Raw genomic sequence first — 14126 nt, forward strand, 5'->3', positions numbered from 1 at the left:
CTATAAGCTCCTTCTACCTGCTCTATTAAATGAGAAGGTTCATATGAGTATTATCAGTATCATTTTTCTATATAAGAATACATGTATTTCATCATCATTAAGTACCTCATATTTTCCCCTTCTACTCTACTCTCTATGCTTCACCTGAGTCCCGTATTTGAAGATCAGACCTTCTGTTCAGCTCCAGCCATTTCAACAGGAACATTTGAAATTCCACAAGTTCATTGAAAGTTCATCTTTTTCCCTGGAAGAAGATGTTCAGTTTTGCTGGATAGTTGATTCTTGGTTGCATTCTAAGCTCTTTTGCCTTTCAGAATATTATATACCAAGCCCTACGAGCTTTTAATGTAGTTGCTGCTAAGTCCTGTGTGTTTCTGACTGCAGCTCCACGATATTTGAATTGTGTCGTTCTGGCTCTTTGTAATATTTTCTCTTTGACTTGGGAGTTCTGGAACTTGGCTATAATATTCCTTGGGGTTGTTTTGTTTAGATCTCTTTCTTGGGGAGATCAGTGGATTCCCTGTTTCTATTTTGCCCTCTGCTTCTAGGATATCAGGGCAATTTTCCTGTAGTAATACTTTGAAAATGATATCAAGGCTCTTTTCCTGGTCATGACTTTCAGGTATTCCAATAATTTTTAAATTATATTTCCTAAATCTGTTTTTCATATCAGTTGTTTTTTCAGTGAGATGTTCACATTTTCTTCTAATTTTTCATTCTTTTGGTTTTGAAGTATTGTGTCCTCGTTTCTAGTAAAATCAGCAACCTCCCCTCATTTCCATTCTTTGTCTGAAGGTTTTGTTTTCCTCAGAGAGAGTTCTTATCTCTTTTCCCATCTAGACAATTCTTCTTGTTAAAGCATTATTCTCCTCAATAACTTTTGAACTGTTTAATACCTTTGACTTATGCTGGGTTTCTTTTTTTTTTTTTGTGCAAGGCCAATGCGGTTAAGTGGCTTGCCCAAGGCCACTCAGCTAGGTAATTATTAAGTGTCTGAGGCTGGATTTGAACCCAGATACTCCTGACTCCAGGGCCAGTGCTTTATCCACTGTGCTACCTAGCCAACCCTATGCTGGTTTTTAACATGTTATTTTCTTCAGCATTTTTTTTTTGGATCTCCTTGACTAAGCTGCTGACTTCATTTTCAAGTTTTTCCTGCTTCTATTTCATTTCCTTTCTCAATTTTTCTTCTATCTCCCTCACTTTATTTTCAAAGTCATTTTTGAGCTCTGTCACAGCCTGGGCCCAATTTCTGTTTTTCTTGCAGTCTTTAGTTGTAGGAGCTTGTATTTCCTCATCTTCAGATTGAGTGTTTTGATCCTTCTTGGGATCAATGGCAAAGTATTTCTCAATGGTGTTCCTCTTTTTTTCCTCTGATTACTCATTTCTCCAGCCTGTGCCTGGTTTTGGGGTGCTTCTTAAGCTTTTGAGTATTATTGGGACCCCACCACAAGGTTCTTAGTGTGTGAGGCTCTGTCTTCCCTCTTGGTCTGTGAATGGCCACAACTGTGCGCCCCTCTGCCATGGGACGGGGGGAGCTGCTATTCTATGATCCTGTGATCAGGATCTGAATGTGGTCAGAAACCCAGAGTCCTTTTCCAGTGACAGAGGACAGAGCTTGGAAGTCTCTCTCCACTCCCCTCCCTAGATTCAGCACTCATGCCCTGGTTGCTCCTGCTTACTTGCTCTGCCTGCTTCTGGTTTCTGGATCTGGGTTGCCACTGCCACGCTGCTTGCTATGTGCTCTGAGAACTGGGCTTCATGTGCTCACTCTGGCAGAGGCCCCTCTCTGATCCTTCAAATTATGCCTGGTGTTTCCCAGGGTATAGGTCAGGAAACTGCCCTCACTGCTGTGAACCACGGCTCCCAGCATCCTGGGGCTGCCTCTGGGTGGCTGAAGGTCCTTCACTCTGGTGGGCCACCCCTCCAACCCCATTCAGCAGAGCCTTTCTGCTCTTTTCCAGGTTACCTTGGGTTGAAGAACTGCCTCACTGGATCCCTCTGTGGGTTGTCTCTTGAAAACTTAGAGTCCTTAGCTTATAAGTTTTGAATGAGAGCACCTAAGAGACATACTCTCCTGTCACCATCTTGGCTCTGCCCCCACAGAAAGACTTTCTTGAAGGAATCAGGAAGGAGGTGAAAAATCAATTGGAAAATTTGGGGAAAAAGAGAGTAACAACTTGCAACAAGAAAACAAATCCTTGGAAAATACAATTGAACAAATGCAAAAAAGACAATAATTCTCAGAAATCTCAGACTGGCCAATATTACCAGAAAGGACAATGATCAATGTTGGAAGGGATGTGGGAAATCTGGGACATTAATACACTGTTGATGGAGCTATGAACAGTTTTTTTTTTCTGGAGAAAAATTTGGAATTATGCCCAAAAGGCAACAAAAATATACATACCCTTTGATCCAACAATACTACTACTGGGTCTATACCCTGAAGAGATTATGGAAAAATATCACCTGTACAAAAATTTTCATAGAAGTTCTGTTTGTAGTGGCAAAGAAATGGAATTAGGGGAATGTCCATCAAATAAGGAATGGCTTAACAAACTGTGGTATATGGATGTGATGGAACACTATTGTTCTATTAGAAGCCAGGAGTAATGGGAATTCAGGGAGGCCTGGAATGATTTGCATGAACTGATGCTGAGTGAGATGAGCAGAACCAGAAGAACATTAGACACCCTAACAACAACATGGGAGTGATGATCAACCTTAATGGACTTGCTCATAACAATAGTGCAAAAAATCAGGCACAATTTTGGGATAACTGGGATGGAGAATGCCATCTGTATCCTGAGCAAGAATTGTGGAGTTTAAACAAAGATCAAAGACTATTACCTTCAGTTTAAAATAGTGTGGTCTTGTTATGTAATTCTGCTATATCTCATACTATATGTTTCTTCCTTAAGGATATGATTTCTATTTCATCACATTCAACTTAGATTAATGCATACTATGGGAATAATGGAAAATCTAACAAACTGCCTTCTGTGTGGGTTGGGGGGAGGGAAGCAAGATTGGGGGGAAAATTGTAAAACTCAAAATAAATAAAACCTTTCTAAAATTAAAAAAACCCCAACCTAAATTGGCCAAATTGAAAACACTTCCAAAACATAGAACTGACCAATTGAAAAAAGGATTTGTAAGAGGTAAATGAAGAAAATTCTTCTCTAAAAAAGTATAGATTGTGTAGAAACCAATCACTTCATGAGGCAACAAGAATCTATTAAACAAAATCACAAATATTGAAAATATAGAAGAAAATGTAAAATACCTCATCAGTAAAACCACTGACCTTGAGAATAGATTGAGGATAGAGAACCTAATAATTGTTGAACTTCCTGAAGAGAAAACAAACCTAGACTCAGTATTACGAGATTTAGTAATGGAAAATTGCCTTGATATCATGGAACCAGAGGACAAAGTAGTTATGAAAGAATAGATGAATCCCTTCCAGAAAGGGACCCCACAATGAAAATGCCAAGGAATATTGTGGCCAAATTCCAGAACTATCAGATAAAAGAGAAAATTCTGCAAGCAGCCAGAAAGAAACAATTTAGATACCAAGGAGCCAAAGCAAGGATTACACAGGATTGGGACAACCAACATTAAGGGATTGAATGTCTGAAATGCAATATTCCAAAAAGCAAGGGATCTTGGATGGTGACAAGAATTCATTATCTGCCAAAACTGAGTCTTCTCTTCCATGTACATTTAATGAAATAATAGACTTCCAACTTTTCCAGATGAAAACACAAGAACTTAATAGAAAATTTGGACTTCAAACAGGAGACTTGAGACACATGAAAAAGTTAAAAAAGGGGGGGGGTAAAAAAAGAAAGGAAAACTGTTGCCAAATAAGATGAAACTGGCTATTTTTCTGCCTGGGAAAAAGACTTTACTAACTCTCAACAATTGAAACTCTATTAGAGATAATTTAATTATCCAGAAAAGACAGATGCTCGTGGCCTTACTGTAACTCAGATAGAATGATTTAAAAAGAATACCTCCTTAAAAAGGAGGACAGTAAAGAGGTGGGAGGATGGAGGAGAATTAATGGCGTAAATCTCATTACATTAAGAGGTACAAAGGACTTATTGAAATAGAAGTGAAGAAGGATGGAGGTAAGAACCACCCAAATCTTACTATCATCAGATTGGCTTAAAGTTAACATCATAGACTCAATTAAGTTAAGAAACTTATCATACATTTAAAGTTTTACAGGGGTTTGAAAAGGGGAGGGGGAGAGGAAAGGGGTATTCTGAAGGAAGAGAGGGAAAGGAGAATAAAAGGGGAGGGAGGAAGGCAAACACACTGAAGGTGGTGATATTCAGAAACAAAATACAGGGGAACATGGATAAAGTGAAAAAAGAGGAAAATACAAATAAAGGGAAGATTATAAGGTGGGCAATAAAGGGTTATTAATCATAACTTAGAATTTGAATGGGATATACTCTCCCTTAAAATGGTAAGTGAATAGCTGAGTGGATTAAAAACCAGAATCCTACAATATGCAGATTACCATAGAAGCAGAGAGGTACATATATTGTAAAGGTAAAAAGTTGGAGCTAAATATATTTTACTTCAGCTGAATTGACAAAAGAAGGGCTAGCAATCCTTATCTCAGACAAAGCAGCTGCAAAAGTAGGTCTCATTAAAAGAGATAAGGATGGAAGCTATATCTTCCTAAAAGGTACCATAGACAACAAAACAATTTCAATACTAAATATGTATGCACCCAATAGGATAGCATCCAAATTCTTAGAGAAGTTGAAGGAGTTACAGTAAAACATAGACAGTAAAACTCTACTAGTGTAAGACCTCAACTTCCTGCTCTCAGATTTAGATAAATCTAACTATAAAATAAACAAGAAGGAAATTAAGGAGGTTAATAGATTGTTCGAAAATCTAGACATGATAGACTTATGGAAGAAACTGAATAGGCACAGAAAAGAATATGCTTCCTTTTCTGCAATACATGGCACTTAAACAAAAATTGACCACGTACTAGGGCATAAAAACCTAATAATAAATTGCAGAAAGGTAGAAATAGTGAATACATTTTTTGCAGATTATAATGATATAAAAATTGCATGCAATATTGAGTCAGGAAGATATAGAACCAAAACTAAATGGAAACTAAATAACCTCATTTTAAAGAATGAGTGGAACAAACAACAATTCATAGTAGGAATTAATTATTTTATTGAGATAATGACAACAACAAAACCACATACCAAAACCTATGGGATACACTCAAGGCAGCTGTCAGGGGATATATTATATAGTTGAATGCTTATATGAATACATTGAAGAAAGAGAAAATCAATGAACTAAATATGCAACTAAAAATTAGAGAAAGAATGAATTAAAAACCATCAATTAAATACCAATTCAGAAACTCTAAAAATTAAAAAAGAAATGAATAAAATCTAAAGCAAGCAAACTATTGAACCAGGAGCTGTTTTTATGGAAAAAAAATAAAATTGATAAACTTCTGCTCAATTTGATTAAAAAAGAAAAAAACCAAATTACTAGTATCATAAAGGAAAAAGGTGAACTCATCACCAATGAGGAGGAAATTAAAGTAATAATTCTGAATTATTTTGCCCAACTCTATGCCAATAAATTTGATAATCTAAGTGCAATGTATGAATATTTACAAAAATATATGTTGCCCAGGTTAAATGAAAAGGAAATTAAATACCTAAATGACCTTATCTCAGCAAAAGAAATTTGACAATCCATTATTAAACTCCCTAAGAAAAAATCTCCAAGACCAGCTGGATTCACAAATGAATTCTATCAAACTTTTAAGGAAAAAAAATGTTTCCAATTCTATATAAACTCTTTGGAAAAATAGGTGAAGATGGAACTCTGCCTAAGTCTCTCTATGACACCAATATGGTGCTGATACCCCAAACAGAAAAGTTACAACAGAGAGAGAATATTATAAACCTATCTCCCTGATGAATATAGATGCAAAAATCTTAAATCAAATACTAGCAGAATGAATACAAATTATCAATAGGATTACATTATGACCAAGTAGGATTTATCCCAGAAATGCAGGGTTAGTACAATATTAGGAAAACTGTTAATATAATTAATTATATCAATAACAAGCCTATCAGAAGTCATATGATGATATCAATAGTTGCTGAAAAAGCCTTTGACAAAATAGAGCATCCATTTCTACTAAAAACATAAGAGACCATGGGAATAAATGGATTGTTCCTTAGAATAATAAACAGTATCAACTTGAAACCATCAACAAGCAATGGGTGATATATGCAATGGGGATAATCCAGAAACATTCCCAATAATATCAGGGTTGAAACAAGGATGACCATTATCACCACTACTATTCAATATCTTATTAGAAATGTTATCTACAACAATAAAAGAAAAAGAAATCGAAGGAATTAGAATACAGAAGAAAGAGACAAAACTCTCACTCTTTGCAGATGACATGATGGTATACCTAGAGAATCCCAAAACAAACTACTAGAAATAATTAGCACCATTAGCAAGGTAGCAGCATATAAAATAAACTGTCATAAATCCTCAACATTTCTATATATGATTAGCAAGATGCAGCAGAAAGAGCTAGAAAGAAAAATCCCATTCAAAATAACTTCAGACAATATAAAATACCTGGGACTCTACCTGCCAAGGCAGACTCAGAAACTTTTTACAAAGTGCTTCTCACACAAATAAAATCAGATTTAAATAACTGGACAAATATTATCTATTTATGGATAGGCTGAACTAATAAAATAATGACAATTCTACCAAAATTAAACTACTTCTTTAGTGCTAGAGCAATCAACATTCCCAAAAAATTACTTTAATGCATTAGAAAAAATGAAAGTAAATTCATATAGAGTAATAAAAAGTTGATACTCTCCAGAGATTTAATTTAAAAAAGTGCAAAATAAGGTGGCTTAGCCCTACTATATCTAAAATCATATTATAAAACATCAGTCATCAAAACTGTCTGATATTGGTTAAGAAATAGAGTGCTGAATTAGTGGAATAAACTAGGTGAAATAGTAGGAATTGATTGTAGTAATTTCCTTTTGATAAACCCAAAGAGTCCAGCTATTGTGATAAAAAAACTCTCTCTTCGATAAAAACTGTTGGAATAATTGGAAGTTAGTATTGCAGAAACTTAGATTAGACCAACACCTCACACCCTACACCAAGATAAGATCAAAATGAATACAAAATCTAGGCAAAAACCCCAATATTATTAGCAAACTAGGGGATCAAGGAATAGTTTACCTGTCATATCTATTGAATGGGAAGCAATTTATGACCAAGGAAGAGATGGAGAACATCATTAAAAACAAACTAGATAATTTTGATTATATTAAATTAAAAAGCTCTTGCAAAGACAAAACCATTTTAACCAAGATCAAAAGAAATGTAGTAAATTGGGAAACAATTTTTATGACTAGTTTTTCTGACAAAGGACTCATCTCTAAAATATACAGAGAACTGAATGAAATTTTTGAAAACAAAAGACAAGCCATTCCCCAATTGACAAATGGTCAAACGATATGCAAAGGCTAGTTACTAATAAGGAAATCAAAGCAATCCATAGTCATATGAAAAATTGCTCTAAATCACTAATTATTAAAGAAATGCAAATTAAAGCATTCCTGAGGTACCACCTTACACCTCTCAGAGTGGCCAATATGACCAGAAAGGACAAGGGATGTGGGAAATCTGGGACACTAATACTTTGCTGGTGGAGCTGTGAACTCTTTAAACCCTTCTGGAGAGCAATTTGGAATTATGTCCAAAAGGCAGCAAAAATGTGCATACCCTTTGATCCAGCAATAACACTACTGGGTCTGTACTCTGAAGGGATTATGAAAAAGGGTAAAAGCATCACTTGTACAAAAATATTCAGAACAGCTCTGTTTTTGTTGGCATCAATTGGAAATTGAATGAATGTCCATCAATTGCGGAATGGCTTAATAAGCTGTGGTATAGGTATCTGATGGAACACTATTGTTCTATTAGAAACCAGGAGAGATGGGTATTCAGGGAAACCTGGAATGATTTGCATGAACTGATGCTGAGTGAGATGAGCAGACCCAGAATATCATCGTATACTCTAAGAGCAACAAAGGAGTGATGATCAAACTTAATGGACTTGCTCACACCAACAGCACAACAATTAGGCACAATTTTGTGCTATCTGTGATGGAGAATGCCATTTGTATCTGGAGAAAGAATTTTTGGAATGTGAACAAAGATCAAAGACCTTTAATTTAAAAAATGTTTTCTAATTATGTAATTTTGCTATATCTCTTACTAAGTGTTTCTTCCTTATGGATATGATTTCTTTTTCAATCATCACATTCAACTTAGATCAATGCATACCATGGAATCAATGTAAAGACTAACAGACTGCCTTCTGTGGGGGGTGGGGTGGGGAGAAAAGCTAGATTAAGGGAAAAATTGAAAATAAATAAAATCTCTCTAAAATGTAATACTATTAATTAGCAAAAGGTATAATGAGTTTTGTATAAATATAAATAGTGCTAGAGCAATCAACATTCCCAAAAAATTACTTTAATGCATTAGAAAAAATGAAAGTAAATTCATATAGAGTAATAAAAAGTTGATACTCTCCAGAGATTTAATTTAAAAAAGTGCAAAATAAGGTGGCTTAGCCCTACTATATCTAAAATCATATTATAAAACATCAGTCATCAAAACTGCCTGATATTGGTTAATTTTGGTAGAATTGTCATTATTTTATTAGTTCAGCCTATCCATAAATAGTATACAACTTGAATATTTATACAAATAAATAAAGTTTTGTAAAATGTAATACTATTAATTAGCAAAAGGTATAATGAGTTTTAAGAACTGAATAGTGCAGGCATACTTCTATCTATTTTTTTCACCTGTTAATGGAATGAACATTACAATGAGTGCTTAGAAAACACTGGTGCATAGATGAACATTAAAACAGAGTAAGCAATGTAAATTTTTGATTTCTACATTGTTTGGTGCCCACCTAGAAGAGAACCTGATTAAAAATGTCAATTTCGCAACTGATTTTCTGAACTCAACCAAAAATTAGGGATTGGGCCTGTTAAACCAGTGAGTACCAGACAAATCCCACCACTTGTATTAGCACTTAGAGATTTCACAATCAGGGGCAGAACCAAGATGGTGATGTGGGGATAAGGATTCCCAGAAATTCTTTCCTGAAAATTTCCAAGGTCATAATTTTATGACTCTAACCAAATTTTAGAGTGGCAGAACCCATGGAAAGATTGAGTGAAACAATTTTCCAGTCTAAGACAACTAAAATCTATTCCACTGGTACTGGAGGTTGGAAAAAGCCACAGCATAACTGGGCCACAGTTGTGCTGCACTGGAGTAAAGTAGTTCCATCCATCCTGGAAAAGCATTCAGGGCTTCTGGTTTTCTGGGAAAACTTTGGTCTGTGGCAGCAGCAGTGATTTCCAGGCCTCTTGACATAGCGATCACTGGGGACAGCTTGGAAGATTGGTAGGAGAACTCTGTCACACCAGAGTGAGCACAGAGGCCAGGCCAGTGACTCTCTAAGGGTAGCCATGGGAAACTACAGAACAAACCAGCAGCTCCTTCTAGAGTATTCAACTCATAGATGTTAAGTAGTTGGGAAGAAACTGCAGAGACAGCTCTGCTATTCCTGGGACAGGATTCTGCTCTTTTCCACATACTCAGATCCAAGGCACAGTCTGGGTTCCATATTACCATAGAGGAGCAGGGACCCTCCTCACATCTCCAGGGCAGAGAGGAGTGTTTTTGCTCATCTAGAGACCAGAGCACAGGCCAATAGAATAATCAGAGCCTCTCATAAGACATTGAACAACTGAGGTCCTTGTAGGGGTGTCCCCAAAACAGTCAAAAGCTTAGGAAACACTTCAAAAACCAGGTCACAGGCTGGGGAAATGAGTAAGCATAAAAAAAGAACCTGACCATATAATTATATTGTTCCCATGGGGGATCAAAATACAAACTCAGTAGATGACAATGTTCAGGCTTCTGAATCCAAAGCCTCCAGTCTCAGGCTATGGAAGAGCTGACAAAAAGACTTTGAAAAGCAAGTAAGGAAAGTAGAGAAAAAAAATGGGAAGGGAAATGAGAGCGATACAGAAAAAATCATGAAACTCAAGTCAACAGATTGATGAAGAAGATACAAAGAGATACTGAAGAAAAAAATACATTTTACAAACAGTTTAGGTCAAATGGAAAAAACAGTGCAAAAGACAAATCAGGGGAATAATGCCTTAAAAACAGAATTGACGTTGGAAATGGAGATAAAAAAATTCTCTTAAGAAAATAACTTCTTCAAATGTAGAATGGAGCTAAAGGAAATGGATGACTTTTGTGAGAAATCAAGAAAAAATGAAACAAAACCAGAAGAATTAAAAGCTAGGAGAAAATGTGAAATATTTCATTAGAAAATTAACTGACTTGGAAAGCTGGTCCAGAAGAGATAATTTAAAAATTATTGGACTACCTGAAAGTCATAATCAGCAAAAGATCCTAGACTTTATTTTTCCAGAAATTCTCCAGAAAATTTTCCCTGATTTCCTAGAAACAGAGGGTAAAAATAGAAAGTGCACTGATCACTTCCTAAAAGAGATTCTCCCCCACCAAAAAAAATTCCCAGGAATATTATAGTCAAATTCCAAAACTCCCAAGTCAAAGACAAAAAGCAACTGGAAAGATTCAATTCAAATATCATGGAACTACAATCAGGTTTACACAGGATATAGGAACATGTACAGACTCTTAGGATTTGGAATATGATGTGAAGGCAAAAGACCTTTCATTACAATCAAGAATCAACTACCAAGAGAAACAGAACATATAAGATGAACATTCAATGAATCAGGGATTTTCAAACTTTTCTGTTGAAATGACCAGATCTGAACAGAAAATTTGATCTCCTGCAGATGGGAAGAAGATAAATAAACTTTCTTATTTATAAGAGCAGTTAGAAGGAGCATATAGAGACAAGGCACAGGAAGGATCTGAATAAAATGGTATAATATTATATAAAGATTGCATCTAGAGTTGGCCCCACCTCCCTCTGCCCTGCCTGGCTCAGGCTGTCAGGCTCACTTGGATGGAATTGTTTCTACCTGTAGTGTGCATGTGCTACCAATTTAACCCATTTCTCAGAGCAATGTGTAAGTTCAGTCTTCTGGAGCTGCTGTGGGACCTGGAGAATGTTGAGAGCCTGATGTGAAGCAGAATGAAAAAGTTTTTAGGGTTCCTCCCTAAGAGGGGGTAATCTCAGTCGGGGTAATCTCAGTCTGGTACCTCTGCCCCCCCTACCCCATGAAGGGATACCGGGGTCCAGCACAAAATCAACGACTATTAGAGGGACAAGAACCTGGGAAAGCTGCCCCAGGCTGCCACCACTGGGGATGTGGCCAAGGTGCAGCAGCTGCTGCTGTTGGGGGAGCAGGGCCTGAAGGATCTGGATTAATGTGATAGGACCCCTCTGCACCTGACTTGTACTAATGGATATCCAGATGTTGTGACTATCCTAGTGGAGAGAAAATACCAGCTGAACTCATATGACATTGTAAGTCAAACACCTTTAATTAAGGCAATACAGGGTCAGCAGGAGGAATGCGCATCTATCCTGCTTAAACATGGTGCTGACCATAATCTTGTGAATGTGAATGTCTTCAAGAACACTCTGCTTCTCTATGTTGCCTCTGGTTGGAACACAGCCATAGTTATAGAGCTGCTTCAATATAAATGTGAAATTGAGGCAAAAAACAAGGATGGGATATATATATATATATAATATATATATATATATATATATATATATATATATATATTATATATATATATATACCACTTTTGCATGCAATTGCAGAACAAAATAATGAAGGTATCGTCGAATTTTTCCTAAAGAAGGGAGCAAATGTGAATGCTATGGATAGGAATCAAAGTTATTGCCACATGACTGAACTATGTGCACTATGAGAGAAATGTATTCGGTCAAATATGGTTTCTGAATCTACTTCAGGTTGACCTACCATGAACAAAGAACGTAGGATTGACAGTCTCAAAGAAAGTCAATTTTAAAAAATGAGGAAGGAAAAATGTTTAAATTCATATATAAATTTTCTATTTCCATTTTATATTTTAAAGGAATAGGATTTAGTTTATTTTGGTTAGTTAATTAGCCTTGTAGTTTCATTGTTTTGAAATATTTGCTAAAACTGTCATTTTGTGTTATTATCTTGTTCAGTCAAACATTTCTTTATGTGAGCTACAATAACAATTTTTAGATTTCTATATTATTCTAAATAATTTAACTAAATTATATGAAAACTTTAACATTTTAAAATGTATTATATTTATTAATATTATTTGCTCCTAATTCATAAATATGGGAAAATAAATAAAACCTATAAGGGTCTCCTGTAACAATAGCATATGCACACACCTACTCACACATAAGCACACACACGGGCAGATGGATTGGTCTGATATGTGAACAGGAAAATAACAAAACAGTAAAATAAACAGCAGAGTCCTCATACTCTGGAAACCAAGTAAATCAATTATTCAAGCTATTAAAATGTCAAGCCTTACAAGATTTTAAAATGTTTTGGTATGAGTGGTGTTTTTGCCCATTTTCATGATCTCTTCAGGGTGTGTACCCAGTGGTGGTGTGGTTGAATCAAAGGGTATGCACATTTTTGTTGCCGTTTGGGTGTGGTTCCAGGTTGCTCTTCAGGGTTTTGCATGAATTCACAGCTCCACCAGCAGTGTGTTGGTGTCCTGCATTTGCCACGATTTTCTCTGACCCTTCCAACATTGATCATTGTACTATTTGGTGTTATTGACCAGTTTGAGAGGTGTGGGTAGCTATGTCAAGGATGCTTTGATTTGTATTTCTCTAGTGGGTAGTGATTTGGAGCAAATTTTCATGTGACTATGGATTGTTTTGCTTTCCTCAGCTCTAGGTTGCCTTTGTATGTCCTCTGACCATTTGTCAATTGGTCAAACATGGTATTTTTAAAAATAGCATTTTCCCTTCAATGAAAACTTATTAAAATACTTTTTATTTTTTCAAATGTATGTTATGAAAGTTTTTTAACCTTAATCCATAGGCATATGTATAATTTTAAGTTACAAAATTTCCTTCCACCCTCCCTTCCCACACCCCTCCCATCAGTGGCAATTAGTCAGGTTAACATTGTATGTACATGTTTTTGATAAACATGTCAATAAATTAATCATTTTCAGCATGAGGAATTAGGATTATGGGAAAAAGATACATAAGAAGATATTTTTTTATAATGTGTTCATCAGATTCTGAATATTTTTATTTTTATTATTATTTGGGGGGGGTTGGTTTTGTTTTTCTTCCTCTGGAGGAGGTGGGGTGGGGTGGATAGCATTGTCCACAGCTGGTCTAATATAGTTGTTCAAGCTTTCTGAACTGCTGAGAGTAGCAAAATACTTTTAAATAAATTTGGAATTGGAACTTACTTTAAAGGCAATCCAGTCTAACTAAATCATTTGAGGAAACTTCATTGTTAAAGTATATTTCCTTTAGTCTTTGCAAAGGACTCACACATCTAATCATTTTTCATCCTTTCTTTTTTAAAGATATCATTTTACAGTAGGGAAAGTACTAGTTTTGTAGTTAGGACTTCCTGAAATCCCTTGGGAATATCATTTCACCTCTGAGATTATGTTTATTCATCTCTAAAGTAAATAAATTCAGTGAGATGATTTCTAAGATTTCTAGTTGTGAATTATATGATTCTATGAAATCATTCTTTAATTTGACAGGCAGTTATTGCTTATCATGTACTAGTTTGATTTAAAATTTCCTATTTACACATATTGAACTACATCAGCTTTTAAAGATAAATAAGAATTTAGTTATGCCTTTTCTGCCAAAATTACATAGAGAACTCTGAAGTTCTTCAGTGAATATGAAAGATTTGCAAAATAAATTTTGTATATTCAAGACAATTCAAAGTATTTTCAATTTTTGGGGGGTGGAAGAGACAATAAATAAAATGTTCTCAATTATCATAGCCAAAGTA

At 35.5% G+C, this 14126-nt stretch overlaps 1 pseudogene; it reads left to right on the forward strand.

Annotated features, from left to right (window-relative positions):
• The first annotated feature begins 4133 nt into the window (after positions 1–4133).
• Positions 4134–12042, forward strand: LOC141489231 (uncharacterized; annotated as a pseudogene).
• Positions 12043–14126: the final 2084 nt, after the last annotated feature.

Source organism: Macrotis lagotis, chromosome 5 (assembly GCF_037893015.1).
Source record: "Macrotis lagotis isolate mMagLag1 chromosome 5, bilby.v1.9.chrom.fasta, whole genome shotgun sequence".
Lineage (NCBI taxonomy): Eukaryota > Metazoa > Chordata > Mammalia > Peramelemorphia > Peramelidae > Macrotis > Macrotis lagotis.